Raw genomic sequence first — 20,608 nt, forward strand, 5'->3', positions numbered from 1 at the left:
GACTTTTTTTTTTTTTTAACAAAGTCTCTGTTGTTTACAATGTGCTTTAACATAACTGGAAGTTCTATTAGAGCAGGGCAGCTTTCCTAAACTCTGATTCAAACAGCCCCTGATGGAAAGGGAAGCTTCAGGAGGAGTGGACTTGAGGTAAAGATAGAAGACTGACATTCAGCCAGATTAAGCAGAGTCCTGATGCTAAAAGACTTGACCCAGGTCATAAGAATGTCATCCTCACAGCCTGGTCTCTTGTTAACTCTATAACAGCCATGGGGCAAAGAGACCAGCCATTTATAGTGAGGACTCTGGGATTCTAGCATGGTAAGGGGTTTGCCTAGTCTCAAACAGCAGGTTAGAGGCAAAGCCAGAGCTAAAATTCAGATCTACTGCTTCCAGATTTGGTGCTCTTTCTCTTAAACATAAAATCCTCTCTTCTGAGACTTTACTTTCTCTTTTCTCTTGCCCCTCCTGGAAACCTCCTTCATCCTTCTCTCTTTAAAGCCCTGCCGAGGGCTTACAGTTCTCTTTCTTTCTGACAAGCTCTCATTAATGATTTTTCTTTATCCATTCTTTAAATTCTCCTTTAAACATTCACTAATCATTCTTCTCTTCTTAATGTTCCCTAGGCCTTCTAATTCCTCACCCGCTTAGCAGTGTTTCTTTAAGAGCCATGCAGACTTTCATTTAATCACTCAACAACTATTTACTAAGGACCTACTATGTGTCAAGCACTATTCTAGGAGTTAGGGTACAGTGATGAAAAAGCTAGCCATCGTCCCTTATCCTCTGGCAATTAGATTTTATTGGGAAAGACTAACAATAAGCAAGTAAACAAATAAATTAACAAGATAATTATAGATGTGACAAGTGCTTTGAAGAGTATGAAGGGAGTAATGTAAGAAGAATTAACTGGAGGTGTGTACTACATTTAATAAGATGTTAGAAAAAGCTTCTCTGAGGAGGTAACATTTGAGCTGAGTCCTGACTGATGAGAGGGAGCCAGGAGTGAGAAGAATTGAGGGAGAGTTTTCCAGACAGTAGGAACAGCAGGTGCAAAGACCCTGAAATGGGAAAGATTTTGATAAAGAACAAGGTGTAATGAGAATGGTTTGATATGAGATTGGAGAGGTACTAAGGGCCAGGCTGTGTAGGCCCTTAAGAACCAGGATAAGGAGTTGAATTTGGTTTGAAGAACGGTAGAATACCACTGAAAGGCTTAAGTGGGGAATTTACATGGTCCAATTTATGTATTTAGACACTCACTTTGTTCTTTGTCCTTTTCTCTCCATTTCCTTTTCTAACTCTCATCTTCCTTTGTATATTTACATTTAAAATGAGCATCCCATTTCCATTCTCCCCGTGGGGGAGAATGAGTCTTCCAAACAAATGATGTATTAACTTGAGCATCAAATGTAGCTATAGCAATTCTGGTTCCCATCTCTATTACAGAGAGTTAAAAGAATCATAGATTTGTAGAATATTAGAGTTGAAAGGGACATTAATGACATGTAATCTAACCCTTACATATGGATAAGAAAATTGAGGTCCTGAGGGGTGATCTAGCTTATGAAGATAACTCATCTATTAAGGGGGGAGACTTTCTGGTCTTTACCCCTCAGGAATGCAGGAGCAGGTTGCTTCCTGTCTCTTAGACACTTATTTCAATTTATAAGGTATTAACTGACCGCTCACTATATGTCCAGAGTTGGGGCCCAGCTTCACAAAGAATAGAAGAAGCACATGATGAGGTACATGCACAGTGACACTGGGGTATGATGATGAATATAACAGCCACTACTCCCAGGCAGCTTAGAATTTACGGGCAAGAGAGATACTGCACAATCACATAGTGTATACAAACTAATATGAAGGAAAATACAAGTGATGAGGACTGCGTCAGATAGGCCTTAGTGCAGGAAGCAGAAATCACTCCAGATGTTTTAAGCAACAAGGGATTTAATACAGGAAACTAAATGATAAGAAAATCACTGAAAGGCTAGGAGGATTAGAAGTCAAATGGTCCTAACTGGACTCTTGGCTTCAAGTTCAATTGTCATAGGTCAGAAACAGCTACTTCTAGCACAGCAGCTATAGCCCCAACTGTCCTATTCACATGAACCTCTCATGTTGATTGGAGCTGGTCCACCCTGTTATAGGAAAATGGCCTCCACCTTATTTCTGCCTTTAAAATCTCAAACAAATACATCTGATTAGCAGAATTTAATTCATGTCCAGAACCTAGCTGCAAAATTTTCTGAGAAATAGAGTTTCTTTTACTTTCCAGCCTCTCCAAATTGAAGAGGAATGAAGTCAATCTATATATCTATAATTACCAGATAAAATACAGGATGCCCAATTAAATTTGAATTTCAGGTAAACAATAAATTTTTTTAGAATAAGTATCTCCCAAAAATTGTATGGAGCATACTTCACAAAAAAAAAAAAAATGATTTGTTATTTCTCTGAAATTTAAATTTAAACAGATGTCTTATATTTTTACTTGCTAATCTCACAACCCTGCAAAAATCTAGTACAGAAACTGATAGCGGGGTACCTTAATTTAGGTGGGGGTATTAAATGTCACTTCACTGAGGTGAAACCCGAGAGACAAATAAGAGTTCATCAGCCACAGAGAGCAGAGAAGGGCATTCCAGGCAGAGGGAACAGCTTTGTAAAGACTCCAAGGCAAGAACACTTTGGTCTAATTTAAACAAAACTGGTTTATAGTGAGCTAGAGGTAAAGGTGGTATGAAGTGGATGAAGACTTAGGCAGAGACCAAATTATGAAGGGTCTTAAGTTTTGAGTAGTAGAATAAGACGAGCATAGAATGGGAGAGACCCAGGGCCACTACATGCTAATGGCACTCCCCAGATTTGTACAAGATGGTCATCCTGAAAAGAGAAAATGATTCCAGTAATTTAGATGAGAAATGATGATGGCTTAAGTTAGATGAGAACCAGTGGAGCTGGAAATGAGGAGTCCAACTTGAAGCATATTTTGTAGATAAAACTAACAGGAGTGTTGGAGTGGCCATTATGGGGTGAGAGAGAAGAAAATCAAGGATGAATTCCTAGTTCCTGGAATAGACAACTTGGTTGATGCAAGTGCTATTACAGAAATAGGGAAAGGCTCTTAGGGAGCTTTGGGTGTTGAGATAGGATCACAAGAGAAGAGATAAGGACAAAATGATGAGATATCTTGTTTCAGTTCGACAATGGTGCACAACCACTGCCTCTCTGCAGAATATTCCCTAACTTAGACTTTCTTGCTTCTCCTCTCCCTCCCTCCTTGCCTTCTTTCTCCCCCATCATTTTTACTTTCTTATCCTCTAACTCTCTGTCTCTCTCTCTTTTTTTAATTTTTTAAAATTTTATTTATTTATATACTTATTTATTTTGCCCTCTAGTCATCCTATTTCCTAGACAAAATCAGAGGCTCAGCCTATGAGATGGATGGAATGTAGAAAGCTAGCAATGGAAAGATTTTCCATGATTCAGTGGTCCAGTTTCCCAGTAGACCTGACAAACCATTTAGCATCTCTTCCACAGACCCAGGAAGGAGGAAGCTAGGAGCAGGGAGAAGAACTTGGGCAGAAGGAGCTGAGGAGGCATCATTCTCTAGCAAAGGGGAAATCGACTTGTCCAAACTCCTCATTTTACAACTGAGAAAACAGAGGCCTAAGCCCATTTTGACTAAACTAGGTAAAAACCTGCATGAAAGAGTATATGCCCCACTTGGAAACAGTGGGGTTTTCAAGGTTTGACTCAACTCTTGTTAGTTTTGTGACTATAAAGTGAAAACAATTATACTTACATCAAAGAATTATTTTAAGGGTGAAAGAAAATAATTTATATTTATTTACTCAACAGATGTTTTTTAAGCATCTACTATGTGCCAGATACTGTATTGGGAGCTGAGGACTCAGAAGAGAACAAAGCAGACAAGAATCTGCCCTCATGAGAATTACATACTAATGCGGAAAACCAATAATTAACAAATAAATAAAATGTATGATAGGTACCTGTAACGCAGGAGCCCCAGGCCTGGAACTCACACCTAGGTTTGGATATTCCGGAAACCACCAGGAGGACCAGAGGAGAAAGAAATGCCATTTATTACTCACAAGGCAGGAAAGCTTCAGCAGCTGTTCGCTGGTCGAAGCTGCAGGAATCAAGCTGCTGACCAAGAACAAGCAGAGTTTTTTATGCACACAAGCAGAGGGAGGGGTCGTCTCATTGGGGAAGCAGCCACCTTCTCAGATGGATGAGAGCAAGATGTGGTGCTTGATAACAGGAGCAGATAACGTCCATGGGAGCAGCAGAAAACGACCTTAGGAGCAAGCGTTGCTGAAAGGTCTTTGTGTACTGCCTTCCTTGGCAGCTGGCCTGGTATCTCTCAGTCTTCTGAGAATGTAGAAGGGCCATGTTCTGAGTTAACCCTACACTACCATAAAGCAACATAAAACTGAGAAGGAAGATAGGGTTGCTGGATAGAGTGGGCAGGATTATAATTTTAATAGGTAATGCTTGAGCAAGGATTTGAAGAACATGAAAGAATTAACCAATCCCTTATGTGGAAGAAGAGTGGTCCAGATTGAAGGAAAGGCAGGGCAAAGGCCCTGAGGCAGAAGTGCTGATATGTGAGATTCAACATGAAGGCCAGGTGATTGGAGCAGAGTGAAACAGTGGTAGGAAGTTAGAGAGGCAATGGGCTGGCTTACTGCGAAGGATCTGGAGGCCATTATTAGGACTCCTTTCCATGCTGAATGAGGTAAGCCTGGTAGGGGATGGAAGTGGCAAGAAGGGGCCGAGTTCTGAGCAGGAGCTGATGTAGAGCTGACAGAGGGTATGCTGGTGGATTGCATGTGGAATGGAGAGCAAAAAAGTAGTCAGGAAGCTCTAAGGGGTTTGGCCCAAGCACCTGGGAGAACAGAGCTGCCAGTGATTGAGGTGGGGTAGACTGTGAGGGTTGCGTTTGGGTGGGAGGTCAGGAGTTAATGGTGGGCATGCGAAGCTGAGCTATCAATAGTTTTATGAACTGTGCAGCCCTATATAAGCATATGACATTATGAGTAGTGGCAGAACCAAAAAGAACAATAATAGGTCATGTTTATTTAGGAATTTATAATCTTCAAAGCTTCTTAATTAATTTATTTTTTTATTTTACTATCTACTCCAGAGAATGTATAACACCATTGCAGGGAAGAAACTGGGCCCATTCTTGCTTGCCCAAGGTCAAAGACTGCAAGAGGCAGAGTCAGGCTGGGACTAACGTGTTTCTTCCCCAAACACAGTGTTAGAACCTGACTCCTGACTCCTAGTAACAGAGACACAATGAGAGCCAGGAACATGAACTATGAGTCAGAGAAACCCAGTCAGAAACATGAAAGGAAGCAGGAGGCGGAGCAGGAGGACAACTAAGGGAGACAGCAATACAGAGAGACATAAAAAAGCTTGATGAACTGGAGAGTGAGCTGAGAGGAGCCCCATGTGCCTCTCCCACATGACAGATTCTCCTTCCCTTCCTTCCTCTTCCCAGGTGACCTGTCATCAAAACATCACAGGCATGCTGCTGGCATCCAGCCTGCCTATTAGTTCAGGAGCCTCTCCCTGTGACTTCCTTAAGAACCTCAGATGTACTCCCCGCAACATACCCTCCAGACCGTCCTGCCCCTCCCTGCATCTCAGGGAGAAAACTGGCCCTGAGACCTGCCAGGACACACTACGGCTCCCTTCATCAAGCCTCTCCCTGCCCAGAGCCTGGCATCTTGTGCCCTTTTATCTGCCATCTCTGAGCACCTTTGCAAGCGTCCTTGAAACCAGTGCTGGGTAGAGGCATCCACGCCCATGCCTGGAGTCCCACCACCAGCTGTAGTGTGTGTCGCAGAAAGGGCAAGGAGGGGCTTCAAGGAAGCAGAGGAAAAGAACCCAACAAACGCTCGTGGGATGGCCCTAAGGAAGCTGTGGAGATGGATTTACACTCGGAGGGAGAAAGGAGAAGGCTGTAGAGAAGTGGTCACAGGAGAAATTAGGGGAGAACAGGGCCCGCCAAATTAGATGAAGGGGAAGGGTGGGTGAAACAACACCAGAAATGTGTGGGGAACAGAGACAGGGAAGAGAAAGATGGTCTCATAGACATGTCTGGGCTTGGGAGAAGATTCTGTCAGAACTAAAGTATAGTTGGAAATTAGTTTGGAGAAGGGATAATAATCCTTTTACATTTTTAGAGCCTCTACATATATATTAATTTATTTCATCCTTTCGAAGTAGATATCTTTATCCCCACTTTACATATCAAGCAAGCACAGTGTGTGGGAGTTGAGTGTGTTAAAAAAGAAAAAAAGAGAGATGTGAGGGAACTGAATAGAGAACAGCAACATTTAATTCATGATGTATTTAAAACCATTGCAGAGCTGTAGTAAGGGTTGAGGAAGGATCTTACAACTATAGTGTTACAGGATAATGAGGGTGTTTCTCCATTATGTTGGGGTGATAGGAACTTAAGTGAAGTAAAGAAACATTCATCGAGCATTCCTATGTGCCAGATAGCATGAAAAATATTTTCACATACATTATCTAATTTAATTCGTATAGCAGCTGAAAAGAATGAGGAAGACCTATTTGGACTGGCATGAGATCTCTAAGACCAATGGTTAAAAGAAAAAGTAAGTGCAGAGTATTTTGTACTGTGAGTTATGAGCCATATTTAAAACACACACACACACATACAGAAGTGTTTGGTTGGAGGGAACAGGTAGCACAGAGGCAGGCAAGCCAGAGAGAATAAGGTGTGTCTGGAGAATGGCGGGTAGTTCATCTTGGTAAGGATTACATGTGTGGTAAGGATGGTGGGTTGCGCCTGGGGCTGAAGCTGAGAGGGATGTGGAGCTTGCCATGCTAAGGGCTTACTATCAACCCTGTTCTCCTAGGTGAGTCTCTGAGAGTTTTTAAGTAGGAAGAAATGCACTCTGATACAACATGTTACAGGGATGGTTCTGGCTGCAGGTGGAGAATGAATGGGAGGAGGGAGAGAGACCATGAGGTTCTTCACAAGGCGGGCCATGGGAATGGAGGGGAGGAGGAAGTGTGTGAAACTAGTCTGAGGGAGTAAGTGGGTAGCAGATCTCGACATGGCTGTTGAGGGAAAAAAGAAACGAAACACAGATTATTTTTCAAGATTGCAATTGAAGTTATGCATACATATGAAAAGTCAAATATTTAGGTAAGTTAATGAGAAAAATTAGCAGCCCCACCTCCATTTCTACCATTTTCAACTCTTTTAGCTGATTTGCTTTTTGGCATTTGTCTCCATATCTGTAAACACCAAGATTATATTATTACTGTGCGCTCTTTCAGTTTAAGGCATTATGTAATAATTTGCTTTGACCTTTTTTCCAACTACCAACTTCACTTGATCCACAGATATCCTCACCATCCCCACCATTTTCACTTTATAGCTATTTTAAAAATACATATGCACACATCACACATGTATTTCCCTATGTACATAAATATGCATGTAAATGCACAGAAAAAATGTGCCGAAGGACCACATCCAACCAGGATTCAGGGGACAATGGCTAAAGGAGAATTTCATTCTACCTGTCTGGTTTAAAATCTTTACAAATGAATGTATACATTAATTATTTGTGTAGTAAAAAACAAAACAAAGCAAAACTAATCCACATAACACTACTAATAGGTAATTATCATTACCCACAGTTTACAGATACAAAAACTAAAGCCCAGAGACTTAAGCAATTTGTTCAAGGTCTTACAGTAAGCAAGCACAACTGGTGAAAACCAGATTGAAACCTAAAGGAAGGGAAGGGACAAAAACTGTGGCCAGACAAAAGGAAGTGAACAAGAAAACTAGGCATTGGGGGGTGGGGTAAGGAGGAGAAACCCTTAACAGGAGAGGGGCCACCCTTGGCAGAAAAAAATAGTGAAGGCAGAAGACAGCAGGCAGTAACATTATAAAGTAGGGAGGAGGCAAGAAAATTAAAATGTTAATCAAGCTACAATCAGAGACTGCAATATGCTGATTAGCCTTCAGCAAGGCCAGGAGGCCGCCTTCAGAGCAAAGGAAGATTTCTACTGGGATTGCTAACAACCCATTTCCCCACACCTGTGGAAGGGGAAACAGGAACAATAGAGTCTTTAAGTGGCTTCCCTTCACAAATAAAATCATTGGTTCCCTAAGGCTAAAACCAACAGGGACTTATAGATTAAAGGCTGGGAACTGCCAGCAGACATTTCACCCTTCATACTCTTCCCCTTCTTCACTGTATGTCCATACCAAAAGAAATGGGAACTAAAGAATGATATATAAACTGAATTCCCCTAACACAGACTCACTGTCTTTCTGTTCTTCTCACTGCTGCTCAAGGGTACCACATTCTGTCTGGAGTGTCAACCTTTTTCTAATAAATTTTCCTTTTGATTCTAACTTTGGTGTGTGTTGAATTCTTTCTATACTCTCTGCCAAAGGACCTTCTTCTTTAGGTGCTGGGCTTGGTCTCCCTCTACTCAGGGAAGTTTGCCCTGTCCTGCATCAATTAGAGCTGATTATTTGAAGGAAATTTAAGGGCCATGTCGGGGAAGGGGACTCACTAATAGTCAGAAGCACTGGACATGGCCCTACATCCTTAGAGAGCCTCGCCAGAGAGCTCAGATGCCAGGCATCTACAGTGAGTCACTGGATCCCAGAAACTAATGGTAAGAGTGAGATCATCACCCCCAAAAGGCAGGGAGCAGAGACAACAAGGCCCTTGGGGTCCAGGGAGTTTAACCTATTTGGTCTGAGGCCACTGTCACAAAACCAACAAAGAATTCATAGCTAATAGCTTTTCTTTAGCACTCAAATGAGTAGGTATGGGAGTTATCGAGAGGCTGTGACACCAGGGAGGATGACTCACAAAAACAGTCAGCCAAGAAAACAAGCTGCAGAGTCTCTGCCCTGAGAAAATGAGGGATGCCTGGAGAGAAGGCTTGAGAGAGGTCATAGCCAAGGCCATCCAAGGCAGATGGCTCCTCCCTAATCAAGATTCAGCTTTATCAGTGTCCAGGGTCACCTATCCCCTCCCATGGCCATGGCGGTGGTGACCATTAGGGCTAAAAACATCGGCCCTGTGATCTCTGATTATATGGTTAGGTTGGGGGTTAGATACTGGAAATAAGCTTGAGACTTGCTATATTTGAAAAATTTCTTGCATTGAACGGATTTGTATACAGATATACAATATACACATGCCCCAATCCTACCAAGTTATCCTTTCTTCAATTCCCTATTCTAAACAATGAGAGAAAAACAAAAGAGCAGCCTCTGACATTTAGAAGCTGGCCTGACACGCAACATCTAAACTATGTCATTCTCCTATTAGGTATAAACTACCTTACGGAATACCAACCTCAAACAAATTTACTCTGAGACCATGATAAAAGGAGACAAAGTAAGTCTAGTTCATAATTCTGTCTGAAGACGCAAAAAACAAGTTAACTCTGCCACCCACAAAATACCAAACATCCTGTCTCTTGGCCAAAAAGAATGACTGCTACTTTTTTTTTTAAAAAACCAATTGCAGCTTTATCCTAATTCTAGTTTTCCCTATTTATAAATAGGATTGATCGAGATATCCAGTCATAGAATTTTCCCTGTTCTCTGACAGTATTCAAGCTAGAGCAAATCTCTACTTCTTTAGACCCTCCTCCAAATCACCTAATCAAAGCCCATATCCTGTAATAGGTATTTCCCTAACACTCTCTTAATGAGATACCCCACGGTTCCTGTGGTATGCATCCTCTCTTGCAGCAAAGAGTAATAAGCCCAACTCATTCAACTGCAGGTATGTTTCTGGGGGGTCTTTGGCTGGAGGGCATTGAAAACATCCAGCATTTCTTTTTCAGTCTTACTTTCTGGGATCTACTTTGAGAGTCTGGAGCTAGGCTGTGTGGGAAAAGATGGCGTAAAGGCAGGAGGTGTTGTCAGAAGGGACAAAACCAGTCATACATTCACTCAACAAATATTTATTGGGCACTCACATATGCCACAGACTGTAGTTGGTGCCAGGGACAATAGACAAATTAAAGCAGGACCCATGATTTTTCAGGAAGCTCTCAGTTGGCAGCAGGGGTGGGAAAGATAACTAAACAGATCACTATGATTTGTGGAGTTAAATGCAATGACTGAGGTATGCCCCGGGGGCTGTTACATGCTTGTAGAGGAGGTACATATACACTACTGTAATAATGGAGGCTTTCCAGGGAAGGGGGTACTTGAGGCCCTGGAGGCTGAAGACAAAGAGAAAGGACAACAAGAGCAGGTCAGGCAGATTATAAACAGGATAGTGAGTGGAGAATTTTACATACAATTAATCTTATTAGAGTGAAAAATAGGAAGGAGTTTGGGGAGGAGTTAGGCTGGAGGTAATTACAATCAAGATATGGAGTTTGGGCTTTATTTTTAAGCAAAAGTAGACATTATTGAAAGTCTATTGAAAGTTCAATAAGTCCTGACATGATCATGTTATGTTTTTAAAGATCATTTGAATGTCTGCAACTTATATGAAAATGTACAAAATTATAAGATGAGCTGGTAGATGGATAAAGGAATGAATAGATGGAGACATTTGATAAAGCATTTATGGTAATGATAGAATCTAGGTGGTATTTGGGTGACTTCTGTTAAGTTCTTTCAACTCTTCTAAATGAAAATTTTCATAACAAAATTTTGGAAAAAATTGTTTACTTTAGCCTCAGTCATGGAGGATGGACTGGGCAGGATAAGTCTAGAAGCAGGGATATGAGGGAGACAGCTGCCATCATAATCTAGGTGAGGTTAACAAAACAAAAAGACAACCTACTGAACTGGAGACGATATTCGCTAATGATTACACCTGATAAGGGGTTAATATCCAAAATATATAAGGAACTCAAACAACTTAAAACCAAAAATCTCTACTTCTTTAGACCCTCCTCCAAATCACCTAATCAAAGCCCATATCCTGTAATAGGCATTGGAAATTGGATTATGATCCAATTAAAAAATGGGCAGAGGAATTGAATAGGAAATTGGATTATGATCCAATTAAAAAATGGGCAGAGGAACTGAATAGGCATTTCTGCAAAGAGGACATACAGAAGACCAACAGACATATGAAAAGGTATTCAGTATCATCAGGGAAATGCAAATTCAAACTGCAATGAGATATCACTTTACACCTGTCAGAATGGCCATCATTAATAAATCGATGAACAAGTGTTGGCGAGGATGAAGGAAAAAGGAAACCCTCATGCACTGTTCGTGGGATTGTAAATTGGTGCAGCTACTATGGAAAACAAAAGTATGAAGTTTCCTCAAAAAAATTAAAACTAGAACTATCATATGACCCAGTGATCCCACTTTGGGGTATTTATTCAAAAGAAACCCAAAATATGAATTTGAAAAGACATATGCACCCTTACGTTCATTGCAACATTATTTACAATAGCCAAGATATGGAAGCAACCTAAGTATTCATCAATAGACGAATGGATAAAGAGGAAGTGGTACATATATATAATGGAATATTACTCAGCCATAAAAAAAGAATGAAATCTTCCCACTTGCACCAACATGAATGGACCTAGAGGATATTATGCTAAGTGGAATAAGTCAGACAGAGGAAGACAAATACCATATGATTTCACTTCTACATGTAATCTAAAAAACAAACTCATAGATACAGAGAACAAACTGATGGTTTGCCAGATGGGTGGGGTGTTTGGGGGATGGGTGAAAAGGGGGAAAGGGATTAAGATGTACAAATTGCCAGTTATAAAAACAGTCATAGGGATTTAAAGTACAGCATACAAAATATAATCAATAATATTGTATATGGTGTCAAATGGGCATTAGACTTATTGGGGTGATCAATTTTAAGTTATGTAAATGTCTAATAGCTATGTCATATGCCTGAAACTAACATAATATTGTATGTCTTCTTCAATTGAAAAAATTTTTTAATTAAAAAAAAATGAGATAAATATTAAAAACAAAAAAACAAATCTAGATGAGGGCTGATGACCTGACCTAAGCCTGTAGAGGGTGGAGAGAAGTGTGTGGAGTCCTGAGGCAGAGCTAATGTCAAAAGGGTTGGGGCTTGAAAGACTGCAAGAATAAAGAAAGAGTTAAAAATAACACCCAGGTAAGGGTGACTGGGTGGGGGATGGTGGCAACAATGAGTAGAGTACAGGGCAATGGGAATAGATCTGGGGAGGGGGACAAGATGACTTGATGATCTTGAAGCATCTGCAAGAACATGCCTTGGGACTCATAGACCTCTGGACCTTTAAGGGGGACTTGCTGGTGGGAGGGAGAGGGTCTCAGCACTGTGGGTCTCCTTCTCTTGACACTTATTCAGGTTTTCACTGGCTTCTCCAAGGGCGGAGTGGCTCTTGCTCACTCTCCTTCTCTAGGGGCAGCTCTCCTGCCCTACTAGTGTCTCCGCAACTCCCGCTACACCGTTTCCTCTTCTGCCTTTTTAAGACCATCTCTCTCCTCCCTCTGGTTCCCCCAGCCCAGATACCCAAACTTGACTCTTCTTGGAGACTACATCCACTATCCCCCACTGTCTTGCCTTCCTTTCTTCTCATCTCAGCCTCCATCAAATCTTGTCTGTGGCTCTCTTCTCCAATGTCATTATCTTTCTTTCTTTTTTTTTTTATACTCATGCTTTCTAGTGGGTGATAGGTGGAGTTATAGGTTGAATTCTGTCTGCCCAAAAGCTATGTTGAAGTCTTAACCCCTGGTACCTGAAAATGTAACATTATTTGGAAATAAGGTCTTTTCAGATGTAATCAAGTTAAAATGAGATCTTACTGAATTAGCATGGACTGGATATCTCATCCAATATTACTGGTGTCCTCATAAGAGAAAGAAATTTGGACACAGATGGGAGAGAAAGCCATGTGAAGATGGAGGCAGAGACTGGATTGATGTGCCTACAAACCAAACAACACCAAGGATTGCCTGTAAACACTAGAAACCAGAAGAGGCAAGGAAGGTTCTTCCCTAGAACCTTCTGAGGGTGTACAGCCCTCACAACACCTTGATTTCAGACATCTAGCTTCCAGAACTGTGAAATAAGTTCCTCTTGTTTTAAGCCACCAATTTGGTTATAGCGGTCCTAGGAAACTAATACAGTTAAGGTTGTCAAAGTGGGAGGCAATACCATGGAAAGGTCATTATTCATTATAACCATACTGTCATATATTTAATGGAATTTTATATTTTCAAGATGGCTTTTGTATGTGCTTTGGGTTAAAAGACTTGAGTTTGAGCACCACTGTCATATCTGGAACATGGAAATGTAATGATGCCTAATTTAAGAGGTTGTGAGGAGTAAATGGAATAATGTCTATGAAACTGTTTAGTAAACTGTTAAGGTCTGTAAACAAGTTGTTATTAGTATTTTTAAAATCACGCGGAGGAGCAGAAAACACCCAGGACTAAGAGAATGGTTATCCAGGCCCTTGGCCTCAGTAACTGCTTGATTTCCCAGCCCTTATGTCATGTTATGAATGGCTAGGACCACCTTCAGGTATATCAGAGACAGAAGGGAGTGGTCACAGTTCATAGTTAAGGACCAGGGCCTACCCAGATACCTTGCCACTAAGCATCCCTTCATTCACTAAGGGAGGGTGGGAAAGTGAAACCAAGATGAATAAGAAGCTGCGTCTGCCCTCGAGAAGTTCACAGTCTACTTGGGTCAGTGCTGTGACCCCGCTGCAACGGCCTTGGGAGTGTGCACACTTCCTACAGGAAGAGGGAGGAACCGTGTCTGGGGAAGGCCTCCAGGAGGAGGTGAGGTGAAGCTGCTCTACAAAAATTGAGTGGAAAAGAGGAATAAGGGGATGGTTTCAATTTAGTAAATACTTGCTTATTAACTACTCCATTCTAGGGTCTGTGCAAAGTGTAAGGGGTTAGGAGAGGGAGAAAGAAAATATGAAATCAGTCTGGGAAGCTCTCTTTATTGTAAGGAAGTTAAATCTGCACACAATGAAAGGAAACAACAATATAAATTCTGTGATGTCAACGACTAGGGCTTTGAGTACGGCAAATGGGGAATTTGGCCCTCCAGAGATGATTCTGAATGAACGTCTGGAAGTTTCCTGCGGGTTCTGGTCCGAGTGTCCCCAGTCCACCTAACAGACAGGTGAAGGCTGCTTATGTAATCCGCGGCGCCTCGCGGGAGGCTGGGGAAACTGGATGGGGGAGCTGGGCCAGGGCTGACTGCGCACTCCTGGAATCCACGCTCAGGGCGTTGGCTCACCTCGGCGGGTCACCTGCGCCCGCCCTCCCGCTGCGAGGTCACGCGCGCGGCAGCCGGGCGGTCAGTGGGTGACTCCCAGCGCCTCCTGTAATCCTACCATCTAGCAAGCAGAACCGCGCTGCTATAAAAACTCGGGAAGCCTGCCCTTATCCACCTACCCAGCCCCAGCCCCAGCCCAGCAGCCCCAGCCCCGCTGAAGGGAGTCCCAGAAGGAGCCCATACCAAACTAATCCTGACCTCGCGCAAATCCTGGATCTCCCTCTCCGTAGGACATCTTGTCATCCCGTTGGCTTTGGGTTTCCAAGCCCCAATCCCTTTTACTTTTTCGGGATCACCATGGAAACAGGGCAGTCCTTCTCTGAGTTTAACTTCTTCTCTCACACGGCAACACTATAAATGACCAAGATTTTTGTTGTGGGTGCTAGTGGTAAAGATTTGCGGGGGAGGATGCATCTGAGATTAATTTTGTCTCTGAGTATGAGGAAATAGAAAAGGCAGATGGATTTATCTTTGAACGGGAAACTGCGTGCACTCCCACTTCAGGCTAAACCAATCTTGGGTGAGATTCAAAATGTTTTCAGCACCTTTGAAAGGATGTCTAGGTTTTGAGTCAGATTCAGTCCCAAATATTCACTGTGGCAGACCATATCTGGAGGATGTCTTTTTAATTTTTTTAAAGTGTCAATTTTTCTCTTATAGAAAATTTCAAACATACATGAAGTAGAGAAAATAATATGATGAACTCTCGTGCACCCATTATCTCCTTTAACAATGATCAATTAATTAATTCATGACCAATTTTGTTTTACCAATTACCTCCCACTCATCTTCCCGCTTTCCCACTGTTATCTTTAAGCAAATTCCAGACATTATATCTCATTACATACTGATAAAGATATCAGTATGTAAACTCATTTTATTTATTTATTTATTTATTTATTTATTTATTTAGAGAATTCTTATAAAGAGTTTATTTGAGCCAAACTGACAACAATAGCCAGGGGAGCAAAATCTCAAATGCTCCAGAGAAAAACAGTTTTGCAGTTTCTTTTATGCATTTGAAAGTAAGGATGGAGAAAACTTTTTAAAAAGTACAATTATGTAATAATTTCTCACTTCTCTATGCTTTGTACAATGGATTAAACCAACTTTGTAAAATTCCAGAAAAGTACAATGATCACATCTTAAAAATGCATGATTCTTCATTATAAATGTACAGTCAATGTTCACATTTCTGTTTCATACTTTAAAAAAATAGATGGCAATTAATTTGTTCAAACTAGAATGCAAACAAGTCCACCAACACATTTTTGGTCAGTATATTCTTTAAATCTCTTTTAATTTAGAGGTTAACTTTCTCCCTCCCCTTTTTTTTTTTTCCTGGCTATTTATTTGATGAAGAAACTTGCCTTTTGTCTATGATTTCCCAAACCGGGATTTGCTGGCTGTGTCTCTGCAGTGGTGTTTAAATGATTCTGATAGATTAAGAACCCTGATGGGCTTCAGGTTCATTATTTTTGGCAAGCATACATCAAGTGGTTACTTCCTGTTGTATTACACTGTAAGGCACATAATGTTGAATAGCCTCTCTTTTTATGACATTAGGATTGATCAGTGAGTTCAAGTGTTGTCAGCCTGATCCAACATTTCAAGATTCCTCAGTCAGCAGCTGTTGACGATAAGTTATTGCCAAGGTTGATCATTTCTTTAAGTATTACAAAAAAGTAATTTCTTTCAAACTTTCTTCATTTATTAGCTGGAGTTTATACTAAGGAACTGTTCCTTAACTATTTTTGTTATCCTAGATATGTTTGTACAAGAATGGTAGTATTAATACTTAGTCTTTATTTACTAGTTTTCAGAAAATTGAGTGGTTTCTAGCATCCTCCAAAAATGACCAATGAGTTTATTTTTTAATTATTATAATAAACTGATGGAAGTTTTTTTTTACATAAATGATGTATTTCAATTAATTGCAGTTATTATTCTTATTAATGGTCAAAGTATCCCATCTTTGACCCTTTAAGTTGTCTTCTGAGTCATTTTTGAAGTCATTCTCATGCTTTGATATGACAAGGTGTTCCAGAGTCATCTTGTTTAATTTTTGTCCGAGAGCTAGAATTAGTCAATTTTCCAGGGGGACATTTTCCTTTCACTGGAAAATAATATTTGGAGACTGCCATCTAGGTATAAGCAGTGCTCATTCTAGTGCATGTAGTTAGGCCATATTATTAGGCCTTCTTTGTGAACAGTTAAGAAATACATTTTTTAAAGAGGAAATAAATGAATTTATACTGCTTTTCCAACTCAAATTTGGGATTAATTGTTTTTATTTCTGTTTTTTTAGATCACATTATATGAGAAAAATCTAAACTCTTAGGTTAAAAATTTTGGTTCCTAGTAACACTAACATTACTTGCTTTACCAAATGTATATGCACAAACATATAGTAGACTCCGAATAACAATGATAATATTATTACCAAGATGATAACAGACAAATTTGTTTTGTCATTAGGATATGTCCCACTAAGAATATATAGCCAATATCTACATTTTAAAGTCACTTAAAATAACTCCTCTCCTCTCAAATAAATTTTGTTTTATAATGATGTAAAATATTTACATGGTTCCAAGTGTACAAAACAAGGTACATTCAGGAAAAACTAATTTTTATCCCTTCCAACCAGTTTTTCTTTGCCCCTATATGTTTTGTTAGGTTTTGGTTTATCCCTTCACTTAAAAAAATAAATATAAGCAAACAAATATGTACATTTACATTCCACCTTTTTTAAGTAAAATGTAGCATACCATGTGCACTGTTTCCCATTTTTCATTTAACAATATATCTTGGAGGTCAATAATACATAGGTAATCCTTATTTACAAAATGGTTAGAAAGCACAGGTGTGAGTCTGGCTGAGTCTCCTGAAGAAACAATGTCCAGCATCACGTTTTTCAGATTCCTAGAAAGGAAGAGGTCCAGATGGACCAAGACCACCTTCAGGGGCATGGAGTCTTCGGAAAATGAGGTGAAAGAGGAAAAGAGGTAGCCCCTGGTCAGTTGTCCAGTCCCCTGTATCTGCTTCTGAACCAAAATATGACTGGATGCTTACTTTCTCATTGCATCATTTCCAATCATCACCTGTTGATTTACATTTGAGTTGCTTCCAATCTAGTCTTATTACAAACAGTGCTGCAATGAATAGCATTGTGCAGAGTCTTTTCATGTCTCTGAGGCTATATTTTTGATATAGGTATATTGAGGGGAGGGAAACTGAGAGAAAGAAGGAAAATTTAAAGCAGAGTCCAAGACATTCGTCCTGGCCCAAGAATCAGAGAATGTAACCTTCCTAAAGGGGTCCTGGAAGCCTAGCTTCAACCCTACCAGCTGCAGCACATCTCAAAGTGAGGGGGTAACGGGGAAGAGATGGAGAGAAAGGCAAAGGAACAACTCTAGAGACTCGGGGTGACCTGGCTGCCGGAAAACAGAAATGGTTCCAGTTTCTGCTAAAGACTTAGGAATGGGGGGCTTTATTCTATCTCCCAATGTTATCTAATCTCACACTCTCTTACTGCAATATTAGTTAATTTTCTCTTGCTGGATGTGAAGGGTTAGGAGAGATGGAAGATATAGGAATGTGGGGAAGAGGAGAGAGAGTGGTCAGGTTAATCGAGATGGTTTAAGCGCATTATTACTCAGGCAGACTTTATTCATCTCTAGACCCAACACCTGACTGAACTGCGGCCTTAGTAAATACTAGTTGGGGGCGGGGAGTAGAACAGAAAGGAGTCAGCGATAGGGACTTTCTTTATCCACCAGGGGGCACCACAGCCGAAGCAATAAGGAGAAGACAAAAGTAGGGCAGAGACCTGGGCATCCGGGTGGTTTCTTCCTCAAGAACACCCTCATCCCTTTTTCAAGTCTTCACTACCACCTCCGTAGGCATTCTCAGTAGCCCGGGCTCCACTCCCTCAGCCTGACTTCACTCAGGGACCCTTGACAGCTCTCAGCTACTCACTCACCTCCCCCTTGAGCTCTTTTGTCCACTTAGCGCCACGCTCCTCCCTGGGTTCTCAGGGCTGGCTTGGTTTAGGGACGTTTCAGTAAAAGAGGACCTGCTTCAAACCAGGAGCTATGATAAAGGGATGATTCTCCCTGCAAAGAAGGCCCGGAATAGGGAGTGGAATGGAGTTGAAGGATGGGGATTTGGTGACACTGGCGTAGTTGTTCTGTCACCTTTGAGAGTGAAGGAAAGGAGAAGAGATATCAGTGGGAGCAATAATCCTCCATTGCCAGAAAGTGCTGCTGAGCGATCAAGAAAGTACACTGAACAAGCTAGGAGTGGGTTATCAGGGGTGTATTATTTCTTAGGGGAGGTATAATTTGGAAAAGAGTAAAGATGGATGAGATGTCCCTATACCCACTCCCTATATCTGCCCACATGCCATCTTAGCATCTGAAGTCTAAAAGAACTGTGGATTCCACAGCCCTTCCTCTCCCTCTCTCAGCTCCCAGTCCCTCCTACAGTCTCTCTAAATGCTCCTCTTTCTGCTCTGCCTCTACTCCCTTCCAACTCAGGCTGCAACTGAGGAAAGTCACTCATTCCTACCTAACTGCTCAGGGAGGATGGTGTTAGGGAGTTCTTTTTGCAGTCTAGTCTCCTCCCTTCCCCTGCAGTGTCAGTTCAGTGCAGTCTCAGCTGTATTTTGCATGAAAAGAGCATTTGGGCTCCCTGTAGACTTGGCAGTCCCCTCACCACACCTCATGAAGCCTCTAGTGTTCAGAGGCAGGACTCCTACCTGGAGAGGGTAACTCAGGATCTGAGGTTTTGTTTATTTTAGGATTATTTTTCTCTGATAAGCAGTCTAGGAATTGGGGAGAGAAAATCAATTTTGGATTGATAACCAGAAGCTGCAAATTAAAAACAAAAACAAACACCCTGCCATTATCAATAACAACAACAGTCAGTGGTACTCTGTGAGCACCACTCTCACCCATGGGGAGTGTGGAAATTTTCAGGTTATCTCAGTGACAGCAGGAGATGGGTTCTGGCCTATATGCTTCCAGAGGCCTGGGATGTGAAACATTCAACAGGGCACAAGGCAGGGAGCACAATGGGGACTTACTCTTTGCAATCGCCAATGACTCCTCTCATGGAGAAATGCTGGAATAGATTCCCCGAATCCTGCTCTGTCTTTGGAATGCATTATGTCATTTCTGGCTTCAGCAAAATGAGTTCTAAGTCTGTCTTTTCCACTTCATGGTCAGGGAAATAAACGTATAATTTTCTATTACTTTTTGAATGCTTTAAAATTTGAGATTAGTTACCTTTTTTGTGAGTTGCCTGAGTTTCAAATAATAAAGTGTATCCATATGCCTGTTCTTCTCAATTGGCTGTGGAATGGGCATTCAGCCATATTTGGCCTGCCTGTGATCATAGAGACAGAGTTCTTCCCCTTTGCTTTTTTCACTTTCTCCAAATGGCAGAAACAACCATCAGTCTCCACTTATAGCTCTTTATGTAGTTTTCATTCATGCCTTTGAACTATCTACTTTTATCTTTCTTCCTTTCACCCTATGGACAGAGAATGGAATGAGATGGAGAGAGTCCAGAGAGGTTGAGCTAGGAATCCAGTACCACACAGCAAGACACTGATTAGAATTGCTTTGGAGAAATGGGAGCCAGATTTGTCTCTCATATCCTTAGTGGACCAAGAAGGTATAAAACACTAAGAGATGTCCCTTCTGCTCCCCTGAGATGGCTATCCGGCCCAGCACTGTTCATAGAAATATAATCTTAGCCACCAAAGTCACTAAAAATTTTCTAGTAGTCACATTAACAAAAAGTAAAAAGAAACTGGTAAATTAGTTTTAATTACATAGTCTATTTAACTCAATATTTTAAAAATATTGCCATTTCAATATGTATTATAAGGAATTATATCTATATTTTACATTCTATTTTCATATGAAGTCTTTGAAATCCAATGTGTACTCTTTACTGACAGTACACTTGAATTTCGACTACCCACCTTTCAAGTGCCCATTGGTACATGTGGTTAGCAGCCACCTAATTGGGCAGTACAGATCTAGTCACTCCCTCACTGACAACTGAGGAGAAAGGACTGAGGACAAAAGGTACTTTGTAGCTTCACCTTTTAGCCTCAAAGGCAGCCTGCTATGGTGCCAGCCATCCAGGAGCAGGTGTAAATAAATATGTATAGGATCTTATTAAAAAATAAAAAATAAAGAGGGGTCCTATCCCCCTGAAGCCTGGATGTCAATCGCACTCTCCTC

The sequence above is a fragment of the Pteropus medius genome, unplaced genomic scaffold (genome assembly GCF_902729225.1).
Source record: "Pteropus medius unplaced genomic scaffold, Ma_sr-lr_union100, whole genome shotgun sequence".
In the NCBI taxonomy this organism is placed as follows: Eukaryota; Metazoa; Chordata; class Mammalia; order Chiroptera; family Pteropodidae; genus Pteropus; species Pteropus medius.